The sequence below is a fragment of the Phoca vitulina genome, unplaced genomic scaffold (assembly GCF_004348235.1).
Source record: "Phoca vitulina isolate PV1807 unplaced genomic scaffold, GSC_HSeal_1.0 scaffold44, whole genome shotgun sequence".
In the NCBI taxonomy this organism is placed as follows: domain Eukaryota; kingdom Metazoa; phylum Chordata; class Mammalia; order Carnivora; family Phocidae; genus Phoca; species Phoca vitulina.
Genome location: NW_022589747.1, coordinates 2,895,954 through 2,922,689, shown reverse-complemented (window position 1 = coordinate 2,922,689; position 26,736 = coordinate 2,895,954).

Genomic DNA, 26,736 nt, shown 5'->3' with positions numbered 1-26,736 from the left:
ACCCCATTGCAGGTGGTTTATGGGGGGGGGGGGATAGAATCTTTATTTAATGTCATGGGTTTTTTGGTCCAGTCTTGCATATCATGACCTTTCAAATGTGACCCTCCAATCACTATCTATTTGATGAGGTTATCGATATGGATTGATATGTAATCAGTACTTAATTTTTCCAATCCCTGGTTTGCATGCAGCAGGAGAAGGCTTGGGTTCGGCCAAGTGGAGGGTCCGCATTAACAAGAGCACATTTAGAACCCTCCCTCAGAGGAAGGAGGCCAATATAATCAACTTGCCACTCCCTTACCATTTGGGATTTCTGGTAAGTGGCTCTATATTCTTTTGGCAGTTGCCTTGGATGGTGTTTAGAACACGTGGGACAGGCTGTTACTGTATTAACCAAGTCACTGTATTACAAGGGCAATAGGGCATCCTCGGCAATGTGCCATCCTACTCGGGCATGGTGATGGCCATTCCTTCTATGCACCCAATCTCTTGTACCTACTGAAGGGTCAGTAGCTAAAACTCGTATCCGAGCTACGACCTCAGCTTCCTAATTGCCTGGGGGTGTCATGCCCATGAGCTAGGACATGGAGGACAGTGAGGATCACCTTAGGCTCTTGCAGATGGACCCAAATGTCTCTTTACACATTTTAACCCCATACGGGCTTATTTATAATCACCCACCACTCAGCTTTCCATTGTCTGAACCATAGTGTTAATCCTCTTAGAACAGCCCAGCTGTCAGTAAAAAGGATTAATAACCAGGGCTCATGAGTGATCACCAGCCAAACTGTTCTGAGCTCAGCCCACTGGCAGCTGTGTGAGAGGTTCTACCACCAGGAGCTGGTGCTGTATGGGGGTTTATAGGCTTTCTGCCCCTTCCAGAACTGGGACCAAAATCTAGGGGCATTCTTCCCTTCCGTTCTTTCTACCCTAGTACCTAACCATACATTTTGGAATCATAGACACATGTAACTCCAGTGGGAACCCTGCTTGGAAGATACCCAAAGCTTTAATCTGCTTTCCTAGTATTTTTGCCTTCTCAAAGACAGCTTTGCTATTCTGATTCCCAGACCCATATGTGTCTTTTTTTTTTTTTTTTTAACCAGGTGACATAAGGGATGGAGGCACTGTACCAGGTATGGAATAGAAGTCCTCCAAACCCCAAAATCCTTATAGAAGCTTGCATCTCTTTCACCTTCTTAGGGGTTAGATAGGTTTGTATCTTATCAATCACAACTTTTGGGACAACATGAGTCTGACCCTACAGCACGTCACCTGAAACCTTACAACAGCGCGTGGGCCTTGAATTTTCTGTGAGTTCATGGCCCGTCTTCTCCCTGACAGATGCTTCAACAAATCCTGCAGGGTGTCCTACAGCAGAGACAATTCTTTACATGTTAGCATTATGTTTTCAACATAACGGGCTCATCTCACTGATGTGGGGACAGAGAACAGAGACAGGTGCCCAGTTATATCCCATGACACATGGTGAGGTTGTGCAGGTCACCCTGCGGGACCACTTGAAAGGTGCATCATTGTCCCTCCCACAGGAAAGCAAATTGATCTTAGTTAATCAGAAACCTGTATTTACCATAGACTTTTCCATGAATCTCCTGGAGGAAGGAGCACTTTTGCAGGAACACATCTTACCAAAGCATCAGGGTAAAACAATAACTCTGCAAATAATGAAAGACTTAAAAACAGCCCTATGGCCAAAGATCTGATGAGAGTTCCTTATACACTTGGTAAAGGCAAAACACAGAAACTTTGTTTTTCTGGGCAGATAAAGAAAGACCTTTGTTCATCATTTCTTCTCAAGAGCAGACCAACAATCCAAGAAAATTTTGTCTTTTTAACAGAGAGAGAGAAAAAAAATTAATCTTTTACCAGTGTACTTTCAAACTCACTTATCCCAGTCTTAGTCCTGACCATGCATAAAATTCTTTCATCCCAAAGATTCGCCTTCACAAACCTTCTCAGACTTTCTTTTCTCATTTAGATTTTGTCCTGAATTGTCCCTCTCTAAACAGCCAGTCTCGTTTTGGGACAAAATGATTTTCTTTTCCTCTCAACAAAAGTGTATTCTCACCATAGCACATTTCCTTAGGCTTTTCTGACACATTTCCTATTTTCCCTACAAGGGGGGTTGCATTCCTTATTGTGTCTGGCAGTCTATGTTTTAAAGAGCCCTCCTTCGCATTTTCTTTTCTTCCATCTTTGAGGGCGATGTTTTGGTTAGCTCCTGGGCTGTTCACATTTTAAAGACAGGATAAGATTTACAGCTTCAAGGGAGACAGGATGGGAGCTTTTCTCCTAGGAGTTTTGGGGATAATTTCCATTTAAAACTTTCCTTTGTATTAAGAGTCAGAAGAATTGGGATGTTTGTTTCCTCATTAATTACCATAATTTTAAAAAATTTCATCACTTTTTTAGGGATTCCACTTCCTAGTTTCCTGAACAAGTGCCTGACCTTTTTTTTTTTTAAATAGTCTCCACACCCAGCGTGGGGCTCGACCTCACGACCCTGAGATCAAGACCTGAGCTGAGATCAAGAATCAGTTGGATGCTTAACCAACTGAGCTACCCAGGTGCCCACAAATGCCCTGACCTTCATCCCTGGTGGCTTTGCAAACGGCACACAAAGTTCTCTCACTTACTTCCCTGCTCTCCTACCTCGTCTGCCAGCCCCAAGAGCCTTGAGGCTGGGGAGCATTCTCGTTTTCTAATCCCAGCTTACCTTTTAACATCCAGACATGAGCTTTAGCCTCCAGCTGGGCATTGGTGGCCAGCAGAAGTGCCCGCAGTAGAGGCCAGCCCACGGCGGCTACCAGGCGACCACCGGCTTCCCTTCCCTTCCACAGCATGCAATGCCCAATTCCTCCAGCAAGTGGCGTTAGACTGGCTGGCGTGTTTTCTGGGCATCCCCACACTCATGTGGCTGTCTACAGGTATCTGACCTAAGGGCCACCCCTCTCCCACCCAGAGGTTGATGGCCAAATGGGGATTTTCCCACTGGATGCCTCTTTCCCAAGACCCATTTCTTTGGTCTCCTGCCTGGCTCTCCAACTGTAGGTTCACAGCCCATTTGGGAGCTTTCCTGGTGCAGTCTGAAACCTACCCCATTCATACAGGGCAGGGAGAGAGCAAAGAAAGAGATGGCCACTCCAGGATGGTAGGGTGGCAAATTAATAATTGCAAAGGAAACTTACACACAAGGCTTGTCTTGGGCAGCAGCAAGATGAATAGATCTCTGCATCTGCCCCCAAATCTTGAAAGTTCAACAAGAGGTCCTAACTCAGCTCAGTCATGTACAGAATGCAGGTGTTTTCAACACCACATCACCATCTCAAGGCTATGTTCTTGGAGCAGCCTCTGGGAGCAAGAAAGGCAAGTGGAACCCACTTTCCAAGGAAGCTTGTGAGGAGCCTCCAAGTGTCCAGATCCAGCTCTCTGCTCAATCAGTGGTCATACCTTTTTGATCCTCTTCCCCAACCCTATTATCCTTATTATGTGTTATAAAAATAAAATATAATTAAGAAAAAAGATTTCTATTTGAGTACCTTTATGTGCAGCTTTTCCCCGACATTTGAACAAGAGTCCGCTTTTTTATTCTGCACAGAGTCCTAAGAATTATATAGGCAACTCTGAAAAAGCTTTTGAACAGTATCACTTTCTCAATAAAGGCACAAGGACTTCTGCTTCTCTATTCGTCTCAAGAAACCAGGACAATATATATAAAGAAAACACCCCGAAATGTGGTAAGTTGAGAGCAGAGTATCCAGTGAGCTTGAAACTGGGGAAAGTCATGGTGATGAGTTCTCGGAGTTTTATTTTTGCCTCATACATACCAGGCATGTTGCTGAAGGAGCTAACCACCCAGAAATGCCAATGGGTGCAGACAAAAAAGCCCCTAAAGCAAGCAAATCTATTCTCTCTGGCCAAAGGACCAGGAAGAAGAGCAACCTAGGAAGAGTATGACCTTTTATAAAATTACCACTCCTCTTTGACCGAACACCTCAGATGCCACTGTGGCCCCACCCCACCCCTGTCAGACAGGGCTGAGTGAGCAGCTTAGACTTCCACCTCATGACACTGAAACAGAATGTCCAACATCCCATTGGATGTGAAGAAGGCTAAACCAGAGGTGGACAATTTCATCACCACTGACCAGTCACAAGGCACCTATGCCCCTTGTTATCAGTGGAGAGAGCATGAGGAATGGAGACTCCCACTCCACCCAGCGGTAACAAGAGGTGTCCCTTGGGTGAACCTGGATTTATAAGTCCATTGCTGGTAATGAGGTGACATCACCTCCCTTCCCATACTGGAGACATGTCGAAGAAAGCCGATTAAGTCAGAAAGTTTAAATATCACCCAGAATTCTCATAACACAACGTGAAAATGTCCAGTTTCCAATCAAAAATCACTTGTCATCAAGAGAACCTGAAAGATCTCAAACTGAATGAAAAAAAGACAATCGATATATGTCAATTTTCAAATGCCAGAGATGTTAAAATTATCTAACAAAAGATTAGAGCAGCCATGGTAAAAGTGTTTAAACAAGCAATTACAGACATTCTTTGTTTTTTAATTACAGACATTGTTGACACAAATTAAAAAAAAAACAAAACAGAATGCCTCAGCAAAGAAATAAAAGACATAAAGATTTTGAGATAAAAGGGAGAGAAGCTGGGGACAGTGCTCTAATTCAGTGAGCAGAGTTTTGAGGGAATAGATCATTGAAAATTTTTACTTTGTGGTCGTATTTGTTTGCTGGGGTTGCAGTAACTCAGTCCCACAATGTGGTACCATACACTTCTAGAGGCTGGAAGTCTGAAAACAAAGTGTGGGCAGGGTTGTTTCCCTCTGAGGCTGTGAAGGAGCTGCCCCAGGCTCTCTGCTTAGTGTGTAGACGGCCATCTTCCCTCTGTGCCTCTTCACACCTTCTTCCCTCTGTGTGCGTCTGTCTCTACACTTCTTCGTATAAGGACCCCCTCATACTGGATTAGGGGCCCACCCTGCTCCAGTGTGGCCTTATTTTAACTAATACAGCTGCAACCATCCTATTTCCCAATAAGATCATAGTCTGAGGTGCTGGGAGTTAGAACTTTGATGTAGGGATTCCGAGGGGATACAACTCAACACAGAACAGTGGTGTAAATTGATCACCTCCGGCATGATTTTTAGAGCTTCCAGGAGACAGTCCAGTTGTTTCTCAGCTGAGTGAATGAAGTTTCATCTGACTGTGGCAAGAGGCTGCTTGACCACAAACTGGAGTTTACAGGGATGAGATAGAGTCTTGGGTCTGCCAGTTGTCCTTTCCATTCTCCTCCAGTGTGGTCCTGAGAACCAGAAGGGAATGGCAGTTTGTGAAAAAGAGTGAAGAGTATAAGGATGTTCAAACGCTTTTATTCTAGATACTATACCTCTGTTGAAATCAATCTTTTTTCCTTCACTAGGTAAAATATTTCACTAATAATGAATCAGATGAAGAAATCAACCCATATGTTGAGGACATACCATTTTGCCTGGCAATTCTCCTCCCTCCATTCCATCACCCTCCTACTCCCATAAAGAATACAGCCAGCCTGAAGATTGGACGTGCAATGACTATCAGCACATATGAAATGGATAAACATTCCCGGAGGTAGTAGTCACAGGCTCAGCTATTAGGAAAAAAAGGAGAAAACCGAAGTAGCAACATACTTTTATGTGTTATATATATTAACTTTGCATTTCTTTAAAGGTACAGCTTTCTGATTAGCTGCAAAATTTCAGACTGTATTAGCAATGCAAATGTTTTTAGAATCCAAGTTAGAGTGTTTTTATTATAATTGGATCTCATGAACACAAACAGAAATGTACTTGGAAGAGGTGCATATCTCTGCTGACCCTGTTAGCTTATTACATTCTATTAGACCAGAAAATGTACAAGCAATGCTAAAGCCAGTGTCAGAGAAAGTGGAATGTTTGCTGAGTGCTGTGACCCCACTCAATTTTCATGATTTTTCTAGAAGTTTCCATGTCTTAAAAACATTTTTTTTATTTTAATATTCACTGCCAGATCATTTAAAATGGAGCTGGCATGGGCGCCTGGGTGGCTCAGTCGTTAAGCTGATGCCTTCGGCTCAGGTCATGATCCCAGGGTCCTGGGATCGAGTCCCACATCGGGCTCCCTGTTCGGCGGGAAGCCTGCTTCTCCCTCTCCCACTCCCCCTGCTTGTGTTCCTGCTCTCGCTATCTCTCTCTCTGTCAAATAAATAAATAAAATCTTTAAAAAATAAAAAAATAAAAAATAAAATGGAGCTGGCATTAACATTGTTTGTTTCCTCAATTCTTCCTGATAGTTCTGACTCATTATTCATCACTGACATGAAGGGCAAGCATCTCAGTGAAGCCATTCAGAAACCTTGATAATCTCATTTTCTATTATTACATAGAAGGGGGAAAACCTAGTATTTAAAATTTTGCCTTAATTTAAAGACTTCTAGGATATTATGCATGTTGTGAGTATTTTAACTGGTTCATAAGCATGAATCTTTCCAACTTTTCTATACAATAAGGGAAAATAGGAGAACCCATGGGTGAAGCCTACACCTTAAAAACTTTATTTTATGACAATTATCTTGATTGCATTTATCTATTTCTTCTGCATGATAAATAATTCCTAGTTTAAAAAAGGTTATAAACCAGATCATTTAATGTTATATCATTTTTCATTAAAGTCAATTTTACAATGTCTGTATTTTTCAAAGTCCATATCCCTTCTTCTTTTATTTTAAGGTTATTTATTTATACTCTACATCCATACAAAAGTCAGTATGAGATAAGCAGATGAGATAGTAAATTGAACATATTTCTAGAAATTCTTTTTTTATGCAAAAGTATATAATGTGAATGCTCGAGTGCAGTGACAAAAAATAATAATAATGAACTAAAATTCAGGTTCTTAGGAGCCATCAATGTTGGACAAACGTTTGTAAACCAAGGAGGAACACTGGGAGGAGATCTATCTCAGGCAGAGGGAACCAAATGAATACAGGTCTCAAGGAGAGTGCAGTTTTGGGGGCGAGCTTGTGTGGAGCTCAGCTGAAAAGGAATGGAGAAGAGGAAGGATCCCAGGACTGGAGAGGGGACCCCAAGACTGATGCTGTTACTCTGTCTCACCAGCAGCAGGAACAGTCATGAAGTCAGTGGTAACAGAGGGCAGGCATGATCTCTCCACCATAAAAACACACGAGAGGTGGAACTGGCCATGTATTTAGGGTAGGGTTACCAGGGGGGTAAAGATGAAGTCTAGGATTTGGGGTGCAGGGAAGACTCAAAGAACAGAGACCAAGGGAAGAAGGAGAAATGAGAAGGAGCTCACATTACACAACAGGACCACCTACAGAACATCTGTGTAGAGCATCCATAAGTATGACAAGTGAAGATCTCCACTTTTGTCAGATCCGGGTATACAGAATAACTTAATTTTCCATGCAACCTCCACTCTGTAAAGTTTGGGTAATCCTGGAGACATTTAATCGATTGCTTTTTAAATCTTCGCCTCATCTGTTTGTACTAGCTCTAACAGAAATGGTGGTCAAGATGAGAATTAGCTTGGAATAGGGCGTAAAATTTTCTCCACATTCAATACCCTCTCTGAAGATTGCACAATAAAGGTAGCAGGTGCAAAAGGGATTCAAAATGGAAAAGAAAGAACCTGCCTGGGAAGAACAGAGCCCTGTGGTTTCTCTCGGTAGAAAGGTAATCATAGACACTCCTTGCTCAAAGGAGCCTATTCTTTAGTTAGCTGAATAACAAAGACCCAGGCAAGGATCACTGTTTTACAGGCACAGAACTCTCTCAAACTAGCCAAAACAATAAAAGGGGAATTGGGGGAGGGAGGATACAAGAGTATCTCCAGAATTTAAGGACGGGAAGATCTCTCGAGAAGCAGGTGCCAATAACTGGAAGGGAACCACCTCGGGATAAAAGGACAGGAGACTGTCTCCTTGCTATCTATCTGGTGTCACATGGCCATCACTGTTTCTCTCTGGATGTCTCCTTCATTCTTTTTTTCTTCACTGAGCTCAAGGATTTCTCTAGCTGTCTCTGTTCACCTTACCCCTGTTTCAGAAATGACTTTCCAGATCAAGTTTTAGATGAACATTCCATGCAGGGCTCCAGCAGAGAATAGCAAAGGGCTTTGAGACTCACCTCCATTTCATGAGAATGGGGTGGGAACCTGATCGGCCCCCTTGGGCTAGGTGCCCAAACAATTTCCAACCATTGTGATTAGGATTTTGTTATAAACAAGGCTGTAAAGGCCCTAAAGTGGTAACTAGACAAGCAACCACCCGCAGCAGGACCAACTTGCATCCCTTGGCAAGAGGCAAGTATAGAGCAAAGAGCAAGTACTCAGTAAAATGCTTCTGAATCAGATTGATAAATGATAACGAAATGTAGGGAAAATCAACCTTCCCAGCGTGTACTGCCACAAGCATTGTGCTTCCTCCAGGAAAGGGGTGTTTCAACGGGAACGGGGAAAATAAAACATATGCACTTGCTGGGGATACTGTTGAAAGAAGGCAGGCATCGGGACAGTGGTGGACAAGGTGATGAGAAGTCCCCATCAGTCGACGTATTTATAACAGGTCAGAAGCTTAACTTCTTTGAGGTCAAACAAGAATTCTTACCTATATCTTTCCTCTTCCTGCCTGGTTTTCCTAATCTCATTCTTGGATCTGGATTTACTTTTAACAGTTTCATGGAGTCTACCTAATCTGGGAGTTTAGGTGCCCCTCCTGGTGAACACCAGAAAGACATAAATGCTTAGGAGCAATTTCACCAAATACGAGGGGCCAGGAGAAGCCCTGTTCATGCTTCATGCCCTCATGAACCCATAGCTTTCCTTCACCATCCAGAACTTGAAGGCACAGCTTTCTTGGGTTAGCCTTGGGGTAACACCAACTGGGTGGAAAAATCCCCCACCTGCCACTTATCTATGTGTGACCATCTTAGGACACATTGTTTGGTTCTTTTATATCTTTGCTTTGGAAAGTCCACATAAAACAGGCAAAAGAAATGCCATCTATTTAACCATTGTATGTTCCCATTTTATAAAGTTTCTAAGCTTGAGGTATCAGGAGAGTTGGTGAAAGAGCAATATTTCACCATTGACTCATCCCCCAGTGGGAATGGATTCCAGTACCAACAAGTGGGCACAATTTCTACTGCCAAGTTCGTCCTAAAGGGGTGCTTCAGAAAGACTTTTGGTAATAAAGTCACACTTGAAGTAACACCTGTTGTTCAGCTGAATTTCCAAAGACAGAGACATTTCAGATCCAGGTGGCTGCTGGGACAACAGCATTGGGATTTATTTATCCCACTCTTTGTGGCTGTCAATATGACACAGTTCTTCAGCACCTGGTTTGAAGAAGCAAAGGAAGCAGGAACAAAGCCCCCGAAAATATGCTTGTTAACAAAATCATAGTGAAGTTGGAAGATGTATCCATTCACACTTGGCACGTTTGAAATCCTCACAGGAGACACCTGCCTCCACCCCCAGCTTCTCTACGACAAGTGATGTCACTCATGAGGCCTCTTGAATTCAGACTACCACTTCTGGGACACAGCGAGAGGAACGCTCTGTGGATTCAGATGCATGGATGCAACAAAAGAAATAAATATTTCAGAAGATTAAAGGGGCATGTCTAGCACCTCATTTGGTGACTAGCATGTGCTTAATAAGCATGCGTGAGTGGAAAACAGACACCAACATGCCCTGTGCTGGCTCTTCTGAAAGATATTGACCTGAGAATTCACAGCGCTTTAGTGAGTTGTTGGAAGAAAGAGGCAACATGGGTTTCTATTTCCCAAGCCCAGCAGAAGAGTCAATGGCAAACATCGCACTCGGCATTAATTAGGACTGTGTTGGTTACCAGTAACAGAACGCTGGACAAAAATGGCCTTATGTTTCCCCCCGAACAGGAAGACTGTGAGTAGGCAGCTGTCTGTGCCCTGGGTTGGGCATTTGGGGTGATTTGGGAGCATTTCCAGTTGACAAATCCTGTGGCAACGCCAGGTCCCATGTCCACAGTCACATTTAAAGTCAGGAGACTAGAAACACCACATTCTTCCTTGGGTTCCTCTTATTAAACTGTATTTGGAAAGATCCCACTAGGAAGAATTCACCCGAACTCACTGTGTTCCATCGCTCCCACCAGTTCTGGGAAGTTGAGGTCTGGCTTTGCAAGCGTCTGTGGGAGAAGGGGGGGCTAGGAATGCTGTGGTCACCACATCTGCCACAGACTGGTTAACAGAAACTATAGAGACTTCCATTTCAACTCAATGTAGAAGTTTCCAGGACTCACGGGGAACAGTGTAACTTCTGGTAAACTCCTTCATTGGTATTCACAGAGGCTGCCTACTCGGTGGCATATGCTGAATTATGCACTAAGATTATAAAGTCAGAAGGATCAGAGTGTGTTCTGGAGTAGAGTTTACAATCTAACAAAAGTCTAAGACACCAGTGGCTCTAGAAGAGCGCCAACTAGGAACTCGAAGGATGCTCTGTCCTCTGCTCCACCCAACCGTACCATCCCACGGAGGACAACCTTTGGAAGTTTTCATGGTAGGACAACCTTTGGAAGCCTCATCCCTCACAGGGGCGGCTCTGCCCCTCCTCTCACACAAGCCTTGTGGGACCAATATGACCACTGTCTTAATTCAAATCCTAATCCCTCTTCCACACTACCAGTGGCCCCAAATGCCTCTCTGTTGGTCTTTCCTCCATGCTCAGGCTGACAGGACATTTCTGATGTACAGAGATGTTGGCTGCCATCAACTTGCTATATATGAACTGTTCATCCCTGACTTTCCTCCTGCTTTGGATGAAAGCCTGTGTGTATGTTTGGGATGGGCTAATAGTGCACGAAGGACAGAAGGAGATTTTAAGTGATTCAAGAAGAGATCAAGGGGGAAATAATCACATTCGGTCAAGCTCATCTGGATTTACATAATTTTAAAAAAATTTTAAATAGTGAGAAAAACAAAAGGAATGTAGGGGTCTACAGTGGAGGGAAAATGATTGTATGCCGGTATGCCCATCTATCCCAATATTTTACATCGAAGAGATGAGCTGTCCACACCAGAGACAAGTGTATGTATTTGAAAACGATTTATCTAAGAACCATGGGAAGAATAGGGTAGATAAACTACATCTAGACCCTGGAAGCCAAAAATCCAATTGCACAATACCAGCAGAGGTCCCCATGCCAGTCTCCTCATCTGTCCAGCCAACAAGAGTTTCAAAGCATGTCCACGAGCACCGGGCGTAACAGGAGTGCAGAATACTTCAGCTTGTCCTTGCGTTGTATGTGGTGACTCAGTGAGTGTCCATCTTACTTCCTACTGATGAGGATTCTACTGGGACAGTTTTGTGGTTAAGAATTCTGGCAGATGTACCTTACCCACATTAATTTAACAGATGTACCTTACCCACATCTCAGTGTTTGAAAAGCTTCCAGAAGAATCTGGCAACAGAGACAAACAACAATGTAACTCTTTCACCTGAGAAACTTGGACCTAAGCACAGCTGAGCAAGTGACAACCCAGCACAAAATTATTTCATCATTTCTTCCAATATTGAAGACATGCCAAAGTGCTTTGTTGGCTTTTTCTTAATCTTAAAAATAGTGCCTGATTTTCGTAAAATGTTTGGGAACAGAGAGTAATTTCTAAACAGGAGTATGGCAACAATCTCTACACTCCAAGTTGTGATAGTATATCCTTGCTTTTTATTTGACCATAAGACATGAATATTTCTCATGTCATAGTTTAATAGCTGCAAATTTTTTTTTGGTATGGATGTACGATAGTTTAGTTCACCATTCCACAACTTTTGAACACTTGCAAACTTTGTGCTTCCTTCTTGGGCTCTGTAGTTAATTTCCCCATGAGAAATTCCAAGCAGTGAAATTTATGATCAGCAAGTATGAATATTTTTATTATGTTTAATACATATTGGAATTTATCTCTACAGAGTGTTTATCTATTTGACCACATTTTTCTTCCAAAACTGGGTGTGGTCGTTTTTTTTTAAATACCGTGAGGGTACAAATGCATGGTGTGGCTATAATTTTAGTCATTTGAATATTCATGAGTTTGGATTTCAGTATGTTTATTAATCACTGTTTTTTTTTAATCTTATGTCTTGCCTTTTGATAGACACAACCTTGTCTGGGTTATATGTTTTCCTTACTGATATCCATCTTGCTATATTTATTCATCTAATATTTTAGGAAGTTGAAGTGGTGGGTAACCAAGGTGGTAGAGGTCTGGCAGTCAGACTACAAACACAGGACACAGAGCTACTGACATTATTTTGTGCAGGACCTGCTGTGAATCCCAGGCTGGGAGTTTATGTGTCTCATCCAAACCTTGATGAGTCCAGTACAGGGTCCAGGGCATGGAGAAGCTACAAAAGGACCCCCACATGTAGGATTGCAGGAAAGGTTTGCAATGGCCTGGGGGGAGCTCCCAGCAGGAGCAGAAGGCACTGGATCATGTCCATGGCACTATTTTACCAGGATCAGCCACGGTGCTTTGCTTCACAGAAAGAATGATCTTTTTCAACTAACAAGGATAATATTGACTTGCGAAAAGTTCAATAAGATATAAGAAAATCCTTTCGGATACATCTGGTTTTATCTCCAGATAAAGCCAGGGACACGGAGTGTTCTTCCTCTTCCCCACTGAGCACTCACAGAAGCACACAGTGTGGGTTTCCTATCGTGCTGAATGCTCGAACTGAGAGCACCCCAGTCTAAGAGGGTAGAGATCCACCATCATCAGCTTCCACTTGGAAAGGCAAGGAAGGCACGTCTTCTTCCCTGCCTGGTTCCCTGGCCAGCTTGTGTCTGAGGACCCTAACAGGCTTTCCAGGATGCACTAGGCCCCCGTGTGAATGCATTGGGGTCTAAAAGCAAGATGAGGAGGGGCAAAGAAGTCTTCAGATCAGCAGCAAATGCTTATGGACTGGTAGGAATCTGGTCTGGATGCCGAGGGTGTCCTGATTGGCTGTAAATACAACTGCATTCTTTCTGGTGATGAGCTCTAGTGCACATTCATAAAGAATTCAGAGCCAGGAGGCAGGGGTTGGACAGCATGGTGGGCATTCCTTTCCCCGACCAGTACTCAGTCCCTTACAAATTCAGCCCACCGGCACGTCCCCATCTGCTCGTTTACTTCCTATTGAAGTAGACATATGACTTGCTTTGGAAATGGGCTTGTTGCCGATCAAATGTAACTCGTTAAAATGAGGTCACACTGGGGTGATTTGTTACTGCAAGGTCACACGTCTTCCTATTTTATGCAGAGATCTGGAAATACCTTTATTAATTCTATATTGTGTGGGGGACAGGAAGTTAAGTCCTACACTAAAGCATGTTATGAACCAAGAGACTCCAAACAGGCTTCAAGCAGTTCTGAGTGCCTGGTCTACACTCCCTCAAGGTTTCTGGAGCTCCTTTGATCTGTTTGTGGGGCATGCACCCAAGGGAAAGATGAGGAGAAGCTCTGGTGTCCAGAACCCCAGAGTGGTTACAAGGTAAGAATCACTCTACCTAATCTACCTGTGAAAATGTAGGGTTCAAGCCTCTAAGGGCCAGAGCCCAAATCATGGAGTCATAAGTGGTGGAGCTGAGATTGAACAAGGCTTGAGACTCTGGTTTGTCAAGATGAAAAATGTCACGTGGTCTGAATTCTTGTTAGCTGATCATAGGTTTTATAACAGTTAAAAAATAGATCCAAAAAATACAACCTCTTCAAAGGTTGATGTCCCTGTGGTAACCTAAAAATATCTTGAGGAAAATTAGGCTATCTTTGAACATAAGAATACTTGTCATGTTGCACTTTTCTTGTGAATTCTTAGCACTATCCTCATTAATCCTTTCAAAGTCCTCAATGGATTGCGAGCAAATATGGGGCTTTGTAGCTGTTTGACCATGTGGCTTCACAGAATCTCAGGGCCAGGACTAGATCCAGTATCTCCAAGGCCTTGACCCTAAGTCTCAAAATCTGAAACCCAATCCAATATTAGGGAGCTCTATGCATCACACAGGGCACATCTTGCTCACAAGATGGACAAACAGGAAGACATCCAGTTGGTTCCTTGGAAAGCGGAGTCGGACCAAGAGGAAGGAGGCCTTCAGAGGAAATCTTTCCAGACTATTCTCTTCACCTGCCACACAGTACACCTCTCCAGCTGCCCAGCTGCTGCCTCCTTCCATGCAGAGTGAAAATGTCTCCCCAGTTTCAGATACTTTTGCCATGTATTATAAAGAACAATTCATCTCGGACCTTCAGTATGGCATGCCCTCACTTACTATGGCACTTAGACATTTTTTTTAAAAACCCACAAATATAGGAGATTACACCACAGAATGACCTGAAAGTCTTAGAAAGCAGGTTATGTGGCTGGAGGAGTGTTACGTATACCATTTTGTCTTCCCCTTGGATTTAAGTCATTTTAATAATAATGTAATCTACAAATAATGAAGTGCTCCTTAATGTACCCAATGCCCGGTCAGCATTTCTTATTTTATTACTTTTATTCACTTATAGGCATAAGAGTCACTAAAATCAATAGCCTTTTTAATCCCATCTGGACCACAATTTTTAAAAAATTATGCTTTCTCGAAGCTCTCATTTTCCTTGACCTTCAAGAGGAAACATACTTCCAATTTTTCTTATAACTTTTGGCCACTCTTTCTCAGCGTCCTTTTGTAGATTTCTTGTTCTTTTTCTAACTAATACGTACATATCAGTGTCTCCAGAAACACATTTCTTCTTACTATATGCACTGTCTTTTGTATTTTCATTTACTCCTATGTAATGAATGACTCTCTTTAATGATAATCATTTCTAAATATTTAGCTCTTGACCAGATCTCTCCTCTGAGCTTCATGGCATCTGCTCAACTTTCTCCAGAGAAGGTCTTACTGGGTGTTTGGAGGCACCCCAAGCCCTAAAGAGGAACTTATTTTATTTTCCTCAGAAAGCCTTCTCCATCATCACTGTGAGATAATAGAGACTATATATTGGTCTCCATCCCCTGTTCCTGACACAAGTTTCCCATCACCCTAGTGATAAGAACACTAGGAGCATCTTCTGTTCCAATGAGGTGACACTGGACAGGCTCCTGGATATCGCCTGGATGGGGCTGCTCACCAGAAAGACAAAGCCATGATTAGAAGCTTGGGATTTTCAGTCCCGCACCCATCCTCCAGAGAGGTGAGATCAGGGTGGATCATGTCTGATGAGGAAGCCTCCAATAGGAGGGGGGAGAGTCTCCAGGTGGTTAACGCATCCATGTGCTGGGAGGGTGATGCACCACAGCTCTATGCAGATTGATGCTCCTGTGCTCAGGGCCCACCCAGACCCATCTTAGCATCTCTTGATCTGGCTGTTCTTCTGTGTCCCTTATCATGGCCTTTAATAAACTGACAACTGTAAGTGAGGTTTTCCCTGAGTTTATGAGTCACTTGAGCAAATTAATCAAAACTGAAGAGGGCACTGTGGGAACCTCCAATTTATATCCAAATCAGACAGAAGTTGTGGGTGATCTAGGGACCTACTATTTGCAGTCAGTGTCTGAAGTGGGGGGACTTGTGGGACTGAGCGCTTTGACACCGTCTACCTGACACCATCACTAGGTAGACGGTGTCAAAATTGAGTTAAATTGTGGGACACCTAGCTGGCATCCCAGAGAATTGTGTGGTGTGGGGACAAAACTTCCCACACATTCGGTGACCACAAGTGTCAGAGTGAAGTGTCCCACATGAGGGTAAAGGAGACACACAGGACAGAAACACAGGAGTTGAACCAAACAGGCTTTTCCTTCTAAATGACACACCCAGAATCCTAAGACAGAAACTTTGAACCTGTCCTCTTCTCTCCTTTTCCCTACCACTACCCCCAAACTAGTCACCAACTGTTTCCTTTTTTTTTTCCTTCAAATTTCCCTTGATTCTATTCTCATTACAAATGTCCATAATATAGAACATTATCATTCTAACCATCCTACCATCAAGCTATTAGCTTGTCTGTTTGTTTCCATAATTACCCCATTTCCAGAAATTCTGCACAGTAAATCCATATTATTTACCAAAAACCAGATCCAAATATGCCATCACCCTGTTTTCAATGCCTTGTTAAATTAGAAGACGACCTCCAAACTTTTCACTGTGCCCTGTGAGGATCTTCATGATCTTGCCCACCCCCATCTTTCCTTCTCTTCAGGCCTCAAACTCTTCCAAGTCTGCAGATGGGCCATTAACTCCCTCTTCTCTGGAAGACACTTGGTGTCATATTGCTTGAAAGTTCCAATTCAATCTTCAGAGAGCAGTTCAAATATCAGGTCATCAGGAAGGTCTTTCTTGAGAAACATAGTAAGTAATGGTAAGTCCTTACCATTTGCTTATACTATCAAATAAGTGAACATCACACATTTTTACAATGACTAGTTTAATTGTTGTCTTTCCTGCTATCATATAAGCTTTCTGAAGGGCAAAAGCCACGTTTCTAACTTTCACGAAGCAGAAGGTACATACCTAACACATTTTTTTTGTTGAGTGAATAAATGGGAAAATTTCCTAAGTCCTTGAATTTATGTGATAAATTTAGTTGTCATGGAGAATGAAGGTAAATTTACCATACAAATTATCTATTGCGGGACGCCTGGGTGGCTCAGTCGGTTAAGCATCTGCCTTCGGCTCAGGTCATGATCTCAGGGTCCTGGGATCAAGCCCAGTGTCGGGCTCTCTGCTCAGTGGGAAGCCTGCTTCTCCCTCTTCCTCTTCCCCTGCTTGTGCTCCTTCTCTCTCTCTCTATCAGATAAATAAATAAATACCATCTTTAAAGAAGAAAAAAAAGAAATTATCTATTGCTGTATAACAATTTACCCCAAGCTTTGTTCCTTAAAGCAAGCATTTATTATCTCAGGGTGTTTGTAGGTCAGGAGCCCAGGAGCGTATTATCTGGAGGCTCTCACTCGAGGTCACTTACAAGGCTGCAATCGAGGTGTTGACAGGGGCTGCAGTCTCATCTGAAGTCTCTCATGGCAAAGATCCATCTCTGAGCTCATACAATGATGGTCAGCAGGACTCAGCTCCTTGACAGGGTGGGCCAGAGGCTGTTCCAGTTCCTTGCCATATGGGTCTCCCCAGGGCAACTCATACCACGGTAGTGGGCCTCCATCGATTGAGCATATAACAGAGAGGCCTCCCGAGACAGAAGCCACAGTCTTTTTGTAACCTAATTGGAAAAGTGAAATCTCATCTCTTCTACTGCCTTTTGATTCATTTGAAGTGAGTCACTAAATTCAGCCCAGACTCAAAGGGTGGACATTCCATGAGGCATCAACACCAGAAGGTGGGGATCATCACCAGCCTGTGCTCACCATATGTGCTGTGGCATCATATTGGATATTTTATTATCTAGAATTTTCACATATAAATTTTAAGTGTGAATCATCTTTCATTTTTGTACTATCTTGTCCAGTTTTTGCTGTCAAGGTTTTGCTGTCATTATAAAATTGGTGAGTTCTCTCTGTCTCTTTTTCTCCCTCTATCTCCCTCCCTCTCTCTTTCTTTCTCTCTCAATACCACTTTCTTTTTCATATTGTTATTATTATAAGAAATAATTGGTCATTTAAAAATGGAAGTAAATAATTGTGTTTTTCTTATTGTTATGCCCCTTTTGGACTTTGTTATATGAAGGTTTCCCAGACTTCGGAAGTTTTTAGAGGTGGTGGATGAGGGTTTCCTGCACAAACTTCCCAAAGTTTATTTAATGCTATTACCCTCGTGAGTCTGACAGAGTCACTTCAATCCAAAGGCATCCTGGATTTTTGAAATGGCAAATAAGCAAGAGGAGAATGTCTCAGCCCACATAAGCCTGGGAGGGAGGTGATCGGGTCGGCTCAGTCCCCATGCTGCCCAGGCCAGAGAACTGTGTGATGGGGATGAGGCAGAACAGGTGTCCCAGCACGGGGCATCAGGGGAATCCCTTCTGTGGTCATATTCCAGTGAGAAATACAACATCTATCCTATCAGCACACAGACACAGAAAGCTGCCCATAAAACTAGAGCCCAGAATTATCAGATTAGAAAACACGTAGGTACAAATAAACAGAGTTAATATAAATAGCTAGCTCTTTGCAGAGGGTATTCTGTGTGCAGAGGGTATCCCGTAACACCTCCAGATATGAACTGATAAAGACAGTAACTGAGATGAATATTGGACAAGTCCTCGTGTGGGGATGGGAGTGTGGTTCTAAAATAGATGCACACACACAGACACACAATCACCCACACAAACATACACGTATCTACACACACAAGTGCAAATACACGCAGAGCCCAAGCACACACATAAACCCAGACCACACACACCACACATACACACACAGACACAGACCCAGACACACGGAGACACGGACACACAGACACAAAGACACACTCACAGAGAGACCCAGACCAAGATACACACACAGATACTCGGACACGCAACACAGACACACGCACGTTGCCAGACGTGTGGATCTGAGGACCACGTGGGCCACTGAGGTGAGACAGGAGAGAGTGACGCGCATTGGAACAGAGGTCCCGAGAGACCTGCTCACCAGCTGCAGATGAAGAAGCACTGCATCTGAGAAATGAAGTGACTGCAGGTTCTCTGTGGTGGGTGTAAATATTACGCTCCAGGTGACAGTTTCATAAAACGGATGTCGCTCACACAGGGTGTGAACTCACCGGCTCCTGAGAACGCGGCTGCACATCTCCCCCGTGCTCCAGGGACCCCGGGGGCTTTGTTTCCCACAGACTGGTGAACAAGTGCGCCCCAGCCCCACGGTCAGAGTGCTCTGTTCCAACAGGGTCAAATGCACGAAGCGAGTTTCCAAAGAAAGCCTTCCCTCCCGGGTGCTTTGGCCCACGCCTGCCGCCGGCCACACGTACCCACTGACATCCCACGACCTGCTGATTGAATCTTCAGCACGTCTTAAAATGTAATTTTATGCATATCCCTTAGTTAAAATTACTGTACTGCATTCTGAGAATTAATAATGTGCTGGAGAAGAACAGTTACATTTTAAATAAATACTATTAAGGTGACACGGTTACAGATAATTTCATTTCCAATTGCATCTCTGATATGCAACATGACACAGCAAGACAGAAAAATGAAACAAAATCGCCTAGAAACTAGTGTGGTCTCCTGGTTAGATAAATAAATGGGCTACAGTCTAATGGCTTCATTTCAATTCCCTGGTGTAATTTGGATTAAAATACCATGCAATGGAAAAATTTTATTTTCATGGAAAAAAACAGAGCCCTGGAAGTATTTTCGTGGCAACTCTCCTTTTTATTTTGTTAAAGATTTTCACATATTATTCCTCTGTTTTAATATCTGGCTGTATTATCCTTCTAAAAGCCATTAGCACAGTTTTAAAACAGTAGACTGTTGCATTGGTCTTTCTTGATTGAAGACATTTTAGAGCTTTTGGTATATCATCCCTTCATTTCTTCAGCAAGAAGATGAACCCCACAAGGCAGTGTACTAGGGTCTTGCTGGCACACGAGGGGAGGTTGGGGACAGTCCCCTCCAGTGTTTATTTATTCTGATAGCAATGCAAGATTCCTTCCCCCGATGCCCTGTGCTTTCTCTTGTTGTGCATCCGGCTCTATGCTAAGTCCTCCTGAAGAAATGATAAATCCCTTTCACTTGCAAACGGAGCAGTATGGATTAGGCAATATTGTGCACAGACTGCATCTATCTGGGGGGGGCTCAATTGGGGGCACACTGTCCGAAGACTTGGGAGCAATCTTGATCTGGGCAATGCTGTGCACTCTATGAGTCTAACTGGAACAGAGAGAGCAGACCATTCTAGAAGCAAGTGTCGGGCTCCTGGGCTGATGTTTTAATTTATTTTAACTCCATTTCTGGAGTGTCCAAGAAGGAGAAGGGGGAAGGGATGCAGCTTCCCTCTCAGCCCTCAGGCCAGCTCTGTCTTCCTTCTTTGCTTTTCTTCCAGTCCTTTGCGGGCTTCACCCCTTTGGGGACGAATCTTCCTTCTTCGTGTTCTGTTCTGCAGACTCTTCAGATCAGCTGGCCATCTCCACTCCTGTGAAGCCCTAGAGCATAAACAGCCCCATTCTGTCTCCCAGCATCTTGGGATCGGACGGCCACATCCTGCAGCTTCCTCTCGGATTCCCACCCCATCATTTCCCGCCCAAGGGGCCCCCCGGGCTCCATCCATCGTTGCACTGAGACCTGTGCCCCAAGGTTCTCCCTGACACACTGCAGGTGCACAGGACGGCTCAGGGGAGATACTGGCTCATCACTGAGAAAACTGGCTCCCCCTCCTCCCCGCAAGTCCTGTCCAGCCTGAGGATTTATTCCCTTCCCAGCTCCAGCACTGAGATGGTTAATAGTCTCCATGCCACTATGCTTTCTACCGTAAACCATTTGCATGGTTTCTGTTCACAGTGGCATTGGGGATGCCCTGTTCCCCTCCATCCCCCCTTTCCTCTCTGGTGAAATTCCATGTGATACCATCGAGGTGTGCCTTTTTATTTATTTTTAATAGCTTTTCATTTTAAGTCATCCCCATCCCCCACTAACACATCTCAGAGCCTCGTCTCTCCAGCCTGCCTGTGTTTTTCTCTTCCCAGGGGCATGATACGTTTCTCCTCGGCCACGGGGGCTGTATTCATTATTCATTGACGGGCACTTGTTCAACAGGAAAAACATCAGTATGTCTACAGCCTTCCATCGAAGTCTCTGACATGTCTTAAGATTGGGACTCATATTCCTGACTCAGTAATCCCACTTCAAAGAATTTGTCTCGAGTGATCAGGGATATAACCAAGCATGTACCTGGCTGCTCAACACAGGCTGTGTAAACCTGGGAGAAACTTGTAACCATTTTAGCGTCCAAAGATAATGTTAGAATCCTCCTGCCTAACACCGTCCTTTCATGGATAACTGTGAAATCTGGGTGTCAATAAGTAAAGTTCCTCAGATTAGACAATGAAATACAAAGTACAAATTCAGAATCATTAATGTAGAAATGCCATTAACAGGAAAAAACCCCAGTTACTTTGGGGTGGTAGTTGTAGTCATACTCTTCATTTATTAATTATGGAAATGCATTATTTCTTGGGTAATGTGTTCAAATCACTTGAACTGCTAGGTTGGCAGGTTACAAAGAAACAAGATATACTAGAAAAATAACTGCCCTTGGGGCACCTGGGTGGCTCAGTTAGTTAAGCATCTGCCTTCGGCTCAGGTCATGATCCGGGGTCCTGGGATCAAGCCCCGAGTGAAGCCCTGAATCCAGCCCTGTGTGGGGCTCCCTGCTCAGTGGAGAGTCTGCTTCTTTCTCTCCCCTTCCCCCGCTCATGCTTTCACTCTCTCTCTCTCAAATAAATAAATCTTAAAAAAAAAGAAAAGAAAAATAACTGCCCATTTTTCCTGCAACCCTGTGAATATGAGGTAATCGAAAAATCCATCCATCTTTAAAGAAAACTCTGGGGCAAAAAAAAAAAGGATGAGCTCAAAACTCATGTCTGGAACTATGCTTGCCCAGAGCATCAACAGGTAATAGTCACCCAAAACTGGCTTTGCTCAGAAGCAAGAAGTGTAGCTCTGTGCAAAGCTACTGGCTTCCGGGACCTGAGGGTAAGTGAAGAAAGCAAGCGTGTGGAGTATGACATAATTTGTGTAAACAAACAAGCAAAGTATATATTTGTGTATGTTTGTATATATTTTGTCAGATATATATTCAGTATTTCTGTATATTTCTATATATATTCAGCAAATGTTTATGTACCTCAACATGGACCTACAGTCAGTGCTTACCTTTGAAGACGAGGCTCGGATGTGGGGCGGGGCACGAATTTCACATTCATTGTTTATCTTTCTGTATTCTTTGCGTTTTCTCATTTTATTTTTTTAAGATTGTATGTATGTATGTATGTATGTATTTATTTGAGAGAGACAGAGCCCAAGCAGGGAGAGCGGCAGGCAGAGGGAGAAGCAGGCTCCCCGCTGAGCAGGGAGCCCGACTCAGGTTTCCATCCCAGGACTCCAGGATCAGGACCTGAGCCGAAGGCAGGCGATTAACCGACTGAGCCACCCAGGCGCCCCTGCATTTTCTCACTTTAATCATTCACTTCCTTTACTTTACATATGAGTGCCATTGAAGACTACTTGGAAGTGAGATTAAGGACCACATTTCGTGTTAGCGTCTCTGTGTGTATCTTCCATACCAAAAAGACCGCTTGAATAATGTGATTGGTTAAATCCTATTCCCCTGCGATAAACTGGAAACTGGCTTGCTTTCAGTAATTTCTTGGGATTATAGTTCACCGGCAGCATATTAAGGATAAATTACGGAAGGGCGTTTGCCCGGCAGTGGCAGGTGTTGGCCGATCCGTATCTGACGCCATATTTAGATAGGCAATAGTACTCTTGACCGTAACCTGACCGCATAACTTACAGATTCCATAGTGCAGTGGGAATCTGGATTTCAGATTTGAATTGTGCTCTGTGACTTTACTCCTTCATCTGTAGAATGAGGTAACCTCTATGATTGTTTCCAGCTCTAATGTCCAAATATTTTGGAAAGTACATGCGCGCCATCAATTCATTTTGTCCTTGTCAGGATGTTGTAACAGTTATCCCGATCTCATAGAACGAGTTTGATAAAATTTAGTTTAGCCTTTGGAATAGATTTTTGTCTTTGGTAGGTGGCTGACTGTGAGTTTAATCTCTTTAATTAATATGGATTAAACACTTCCAATTTTCCATTTTTCTCTGTCCATTTGGATAAGCTGTGTTTTTCTAGGATTCGGCTAATGCCATCTAAACTTCCAAGTTTGCTCATATAGATGTGTGTGAAGTCATCCTCTTGTGTTTTGAATGGGTATCATATCGTAGTGATGGACTTTTGTCATTCATGGTGTTGACTCTATGCTCCCTCTTGCATGCACACACGCTGTCTCTTCTCTCTAGTCTAGGTTTCTTTTCTGTGTTATTATTTCTTGTCTATTATATTATTGCCTTTTTTTTTTTTTTTGCTTCCTTTGTGTTCATTAACTAGTCTCTTGTTTCTTTAGATGGATCATTGGAAAATAGCTCTTTAGCCTCTGTCTTTTCTAAGATACGTGGTTAGCTGCCACGCTCCCTCCCACATGGCTTAGCTGTATCACACATGTTTAATTTTGAGCACTTTTACTGTTACTTAAACATTTCCTAAACGCTACTGATTTCTTCCGTGATACCTGGGTTATTACAAGTGAATTTCTTAATTTCTTATAATGTGGGAATTGTCCAGTGTTATTTTAACCATGAATTTCTTGCTTACTACCACTGTCATTATAGAATATTCTGTGTTTTGAAAAGAATAGCTTGATGTTATTTAGTTAGTGCAATATTCCATTCCATGTAAATAATATCAAATTTGATGATAATCTTTTTAAAATCTCCTATGTCCTTGATCTATCAGTTACAAACAATGTGTATTAAAAAACCTGTCACTATGGGCGCCTGGATGGCTCAGTCGGTTAAGCAACTGCCTTCACCTCAGGTCATGATCTGGAATCCCAGGATCGAGTCCCACATCGGGCTCCCTGCTCGGCGGGGAGTCTGCTTCTCCCTCTGACCCTCCCCCCTCTCATGTGCTCTCTCTCTCATTCTCTCTCTCTCAAATAAATAAAATCTTAAAAAATAAATAAATAAATAAAACTAGTCACTATAATTGGGAATTTTTTGTTCTTTTTTAATTTAAGTCATTTTGTCTTCATGTGTTTTATAAAGAAATTATTAGGTGAATAAAAATCTAGAAATATCACATTATATTTATGATATTCTCCTATAAGTTATAAATAAATACTAAATATATAATAGATGAAATATAAGAAAATATATAACACCTGTGTAATATGTATAACATAAAATACCATAAAATGTCCTTTATTTTGACTTATTTTTGCTTAAAGTTTATTTTCCATAATATTAAGTAGCTATAATAGCTTTCCTTTTTTAAGGTTTATTTATTTTATTTTATTTTTATTTTATTATTTATTTATTTATTTTATTTATTTGACAGAGAGAGAGAGAGAGACAGCAAGAGAGGGAACACAAGCAGGGGGAGTGGGAGAGGGAGAAGCAGGCTTCCCGTGGAGCAGGGAGCCCGATGTGGGGCTCAATCCTGGGACACTGGGATCATGACCTGAGCCGAAGGCAGACGCCTAACGACTGAGCCACCCAGGCACCCCAAGATTTATTTATTTTAGAGAGAGAGCATGAGAGAGCTTGAGCAGGGAGAGGGGCAGAGGGAGAGAGAAAGAGAATCTCAAACAGGCTCTCCCATGAGCACAGAGCCCAGAGGAGGGACTCAATACCTTGGGCTCGATCCCGCGACCCTGAGATCACAACCTGAGCCGAATTCAAGTGTCACACGTTTAACAGACTGAGCCACCCAGGCATCCTGCTATGGTAGCTTTCTTTTGGTTACAGTTTACATCATAGATCTTCTTAAACCCTTTTTCTTTCTCCCCCTTCAATAGTGTCTCTTATAAGAAACATAATTGGATTTCGTTATAACTTTTTCTATCTGAAAAGATTTGTCTTTGAGTACTGAATCCATTCGTATTTAAAGCAATTTTCGACACATTCAGGTTTTACTCTAATTTTTTGAGGTTCTTTTTAATCCATATTCCTGTGTTTGGTTTCTTTATTGATTGTGTATATTTTTAAATTATTTCCTTTGCTGTCTACTTGCTTGATAGGTATATATTCCTTTATAGTTTTTTGTGGTTTTCTCAAAGAATACAGCATGCAACCACATGCAACCACATTATTACAGCATGCCTACGCACACACACACACAAAGACACACACACACACATGCATACGTTGCAGGGACACTGCAAAGACCTTACAATATATTAACCCTATTTACCTTCTCTCAAATCTATACTCTTGTTATCTTGCATATTAATTTTCTTGATTATAACCACATTATAGATTATATAAATGCTATAGTTGGCCCTTGAACAACACGGTTTGAACTGGGCAGGTTCATCTATAGGGAGATATTTTTGGATAAATACAGGACAGGACTGTAAATGTATTTTCTCTTCCTTACGATTTTCTTAATCACATTTTCTCTTCTCTAACTTACTATATTGTAAAAATACAGGACATAATACATTTAACAAATGAAATATGTGTTAATTGACTATATTGTTGGTAAGGCTTCCAGTCAATAGTAGATTATTAGTAGTTAAGTTTTGGGGGAGTAAAAAGCCATAAGTGAATTTATGACTACACAGGGGGACAAGCCCCAAGCCCCCATGTTGTTCAAGAGTTAACTCTATGTATAAACATATAAATATTTGTGTCCGTGAATGACATATATAACACATAAAATGAGCATGAATTTATTCACAGATATAATACTTCATTATTAATGAATGTCTGTTTCAAACTGAGATCATTTCCTTCTGAATAAAAGGTTATCTTTAATTTTCCTATTGAAGATCTGTTGATGACCAATTTTGTTTGTCTGGGGCACCTGCATGACTCAGTGGGTTAAGCATCCGACTCTTGGTTTCAGCTCAGATCGTGATCTCAGGGTCGTGAGATCGAGCCCTGTGTAGGGCTCCGCCCTGGGCGTGGAGTCTGCTTGAGATTCTCTCCCTCTCCCTCTGCCCCTCCCCCGACTCCTGCCCTCCCTCTCTCTCTCTCAAAAAAAAAAAGTAAAATGTATTTATTCCCATTGTATCATTTATAGGCGCATTTTCTTGAAGACTGACGCTTGTGTGTGATGTTTTCATTCTACAGAATTTTTCTACATCTTTGCCTTGTCTTCTAGTTTCCATTGATCCTGTGCAGAAGTCCATTTAAGTTCTCACTGGGGCTCTTTGGACACTGACCTTGTTTTCTTTCTCTTTCTTAAGACTGTTCTTTTAGTCTTTAATTTTCAACTTTTTAAAATCATATTTCTAGGGGTGCCTGAGTGGTTCAGTTGGTTAAGCATCTGCCTTCAGCTCAAGTCATGATCCCAGGGTCTCAGGGGGAGTCTGCTTGTCCCTTAACCCCCTCCCAACTCGAGTGCTCTCTCTCTATCTCGCTCCTATAAATAAATAAAATCTTTTTAATAAATCATATTTCTAGGTGTATTTTTGGGATGCACCCTTCAATCTCTTGGTGCTTCTGAAATCTGGAGTTTGACAACTGTACACATTTTTAGAACATTCGTACCATTATCTCTTCAACTACTATTTCTGCCATTATTATTCTCCTTCCAGGATCCCAATTATATGTGTCATATTTCCTGCATCTGACATATCTCACAACTTTTTCTTCTGAGTGTTTCATGCTTTTGTCTCTTGATGCATTAGTCTGGATATTGTTTTCTAATTCATCTAGGTCACTAATTTTTTGGTCAACTATTCATAATGTGGTCTTACATGCCCGTTATCTGGATCCCCATGGACATGTTTGAGTATAGTTGCTCTGGTTTTCTGCCAGGTAGTCTTGTCTTTTCAAATTTCTGATTGTTTCTATTGAGCATTCGATATTGTATATGAATGTTTCACGGGTGATCTGAGGCCAATATGATGCCGCCTTCTGCCTGGGCCACCTGGGATCCCAGCTCGATGTAATCCAACCAGATAC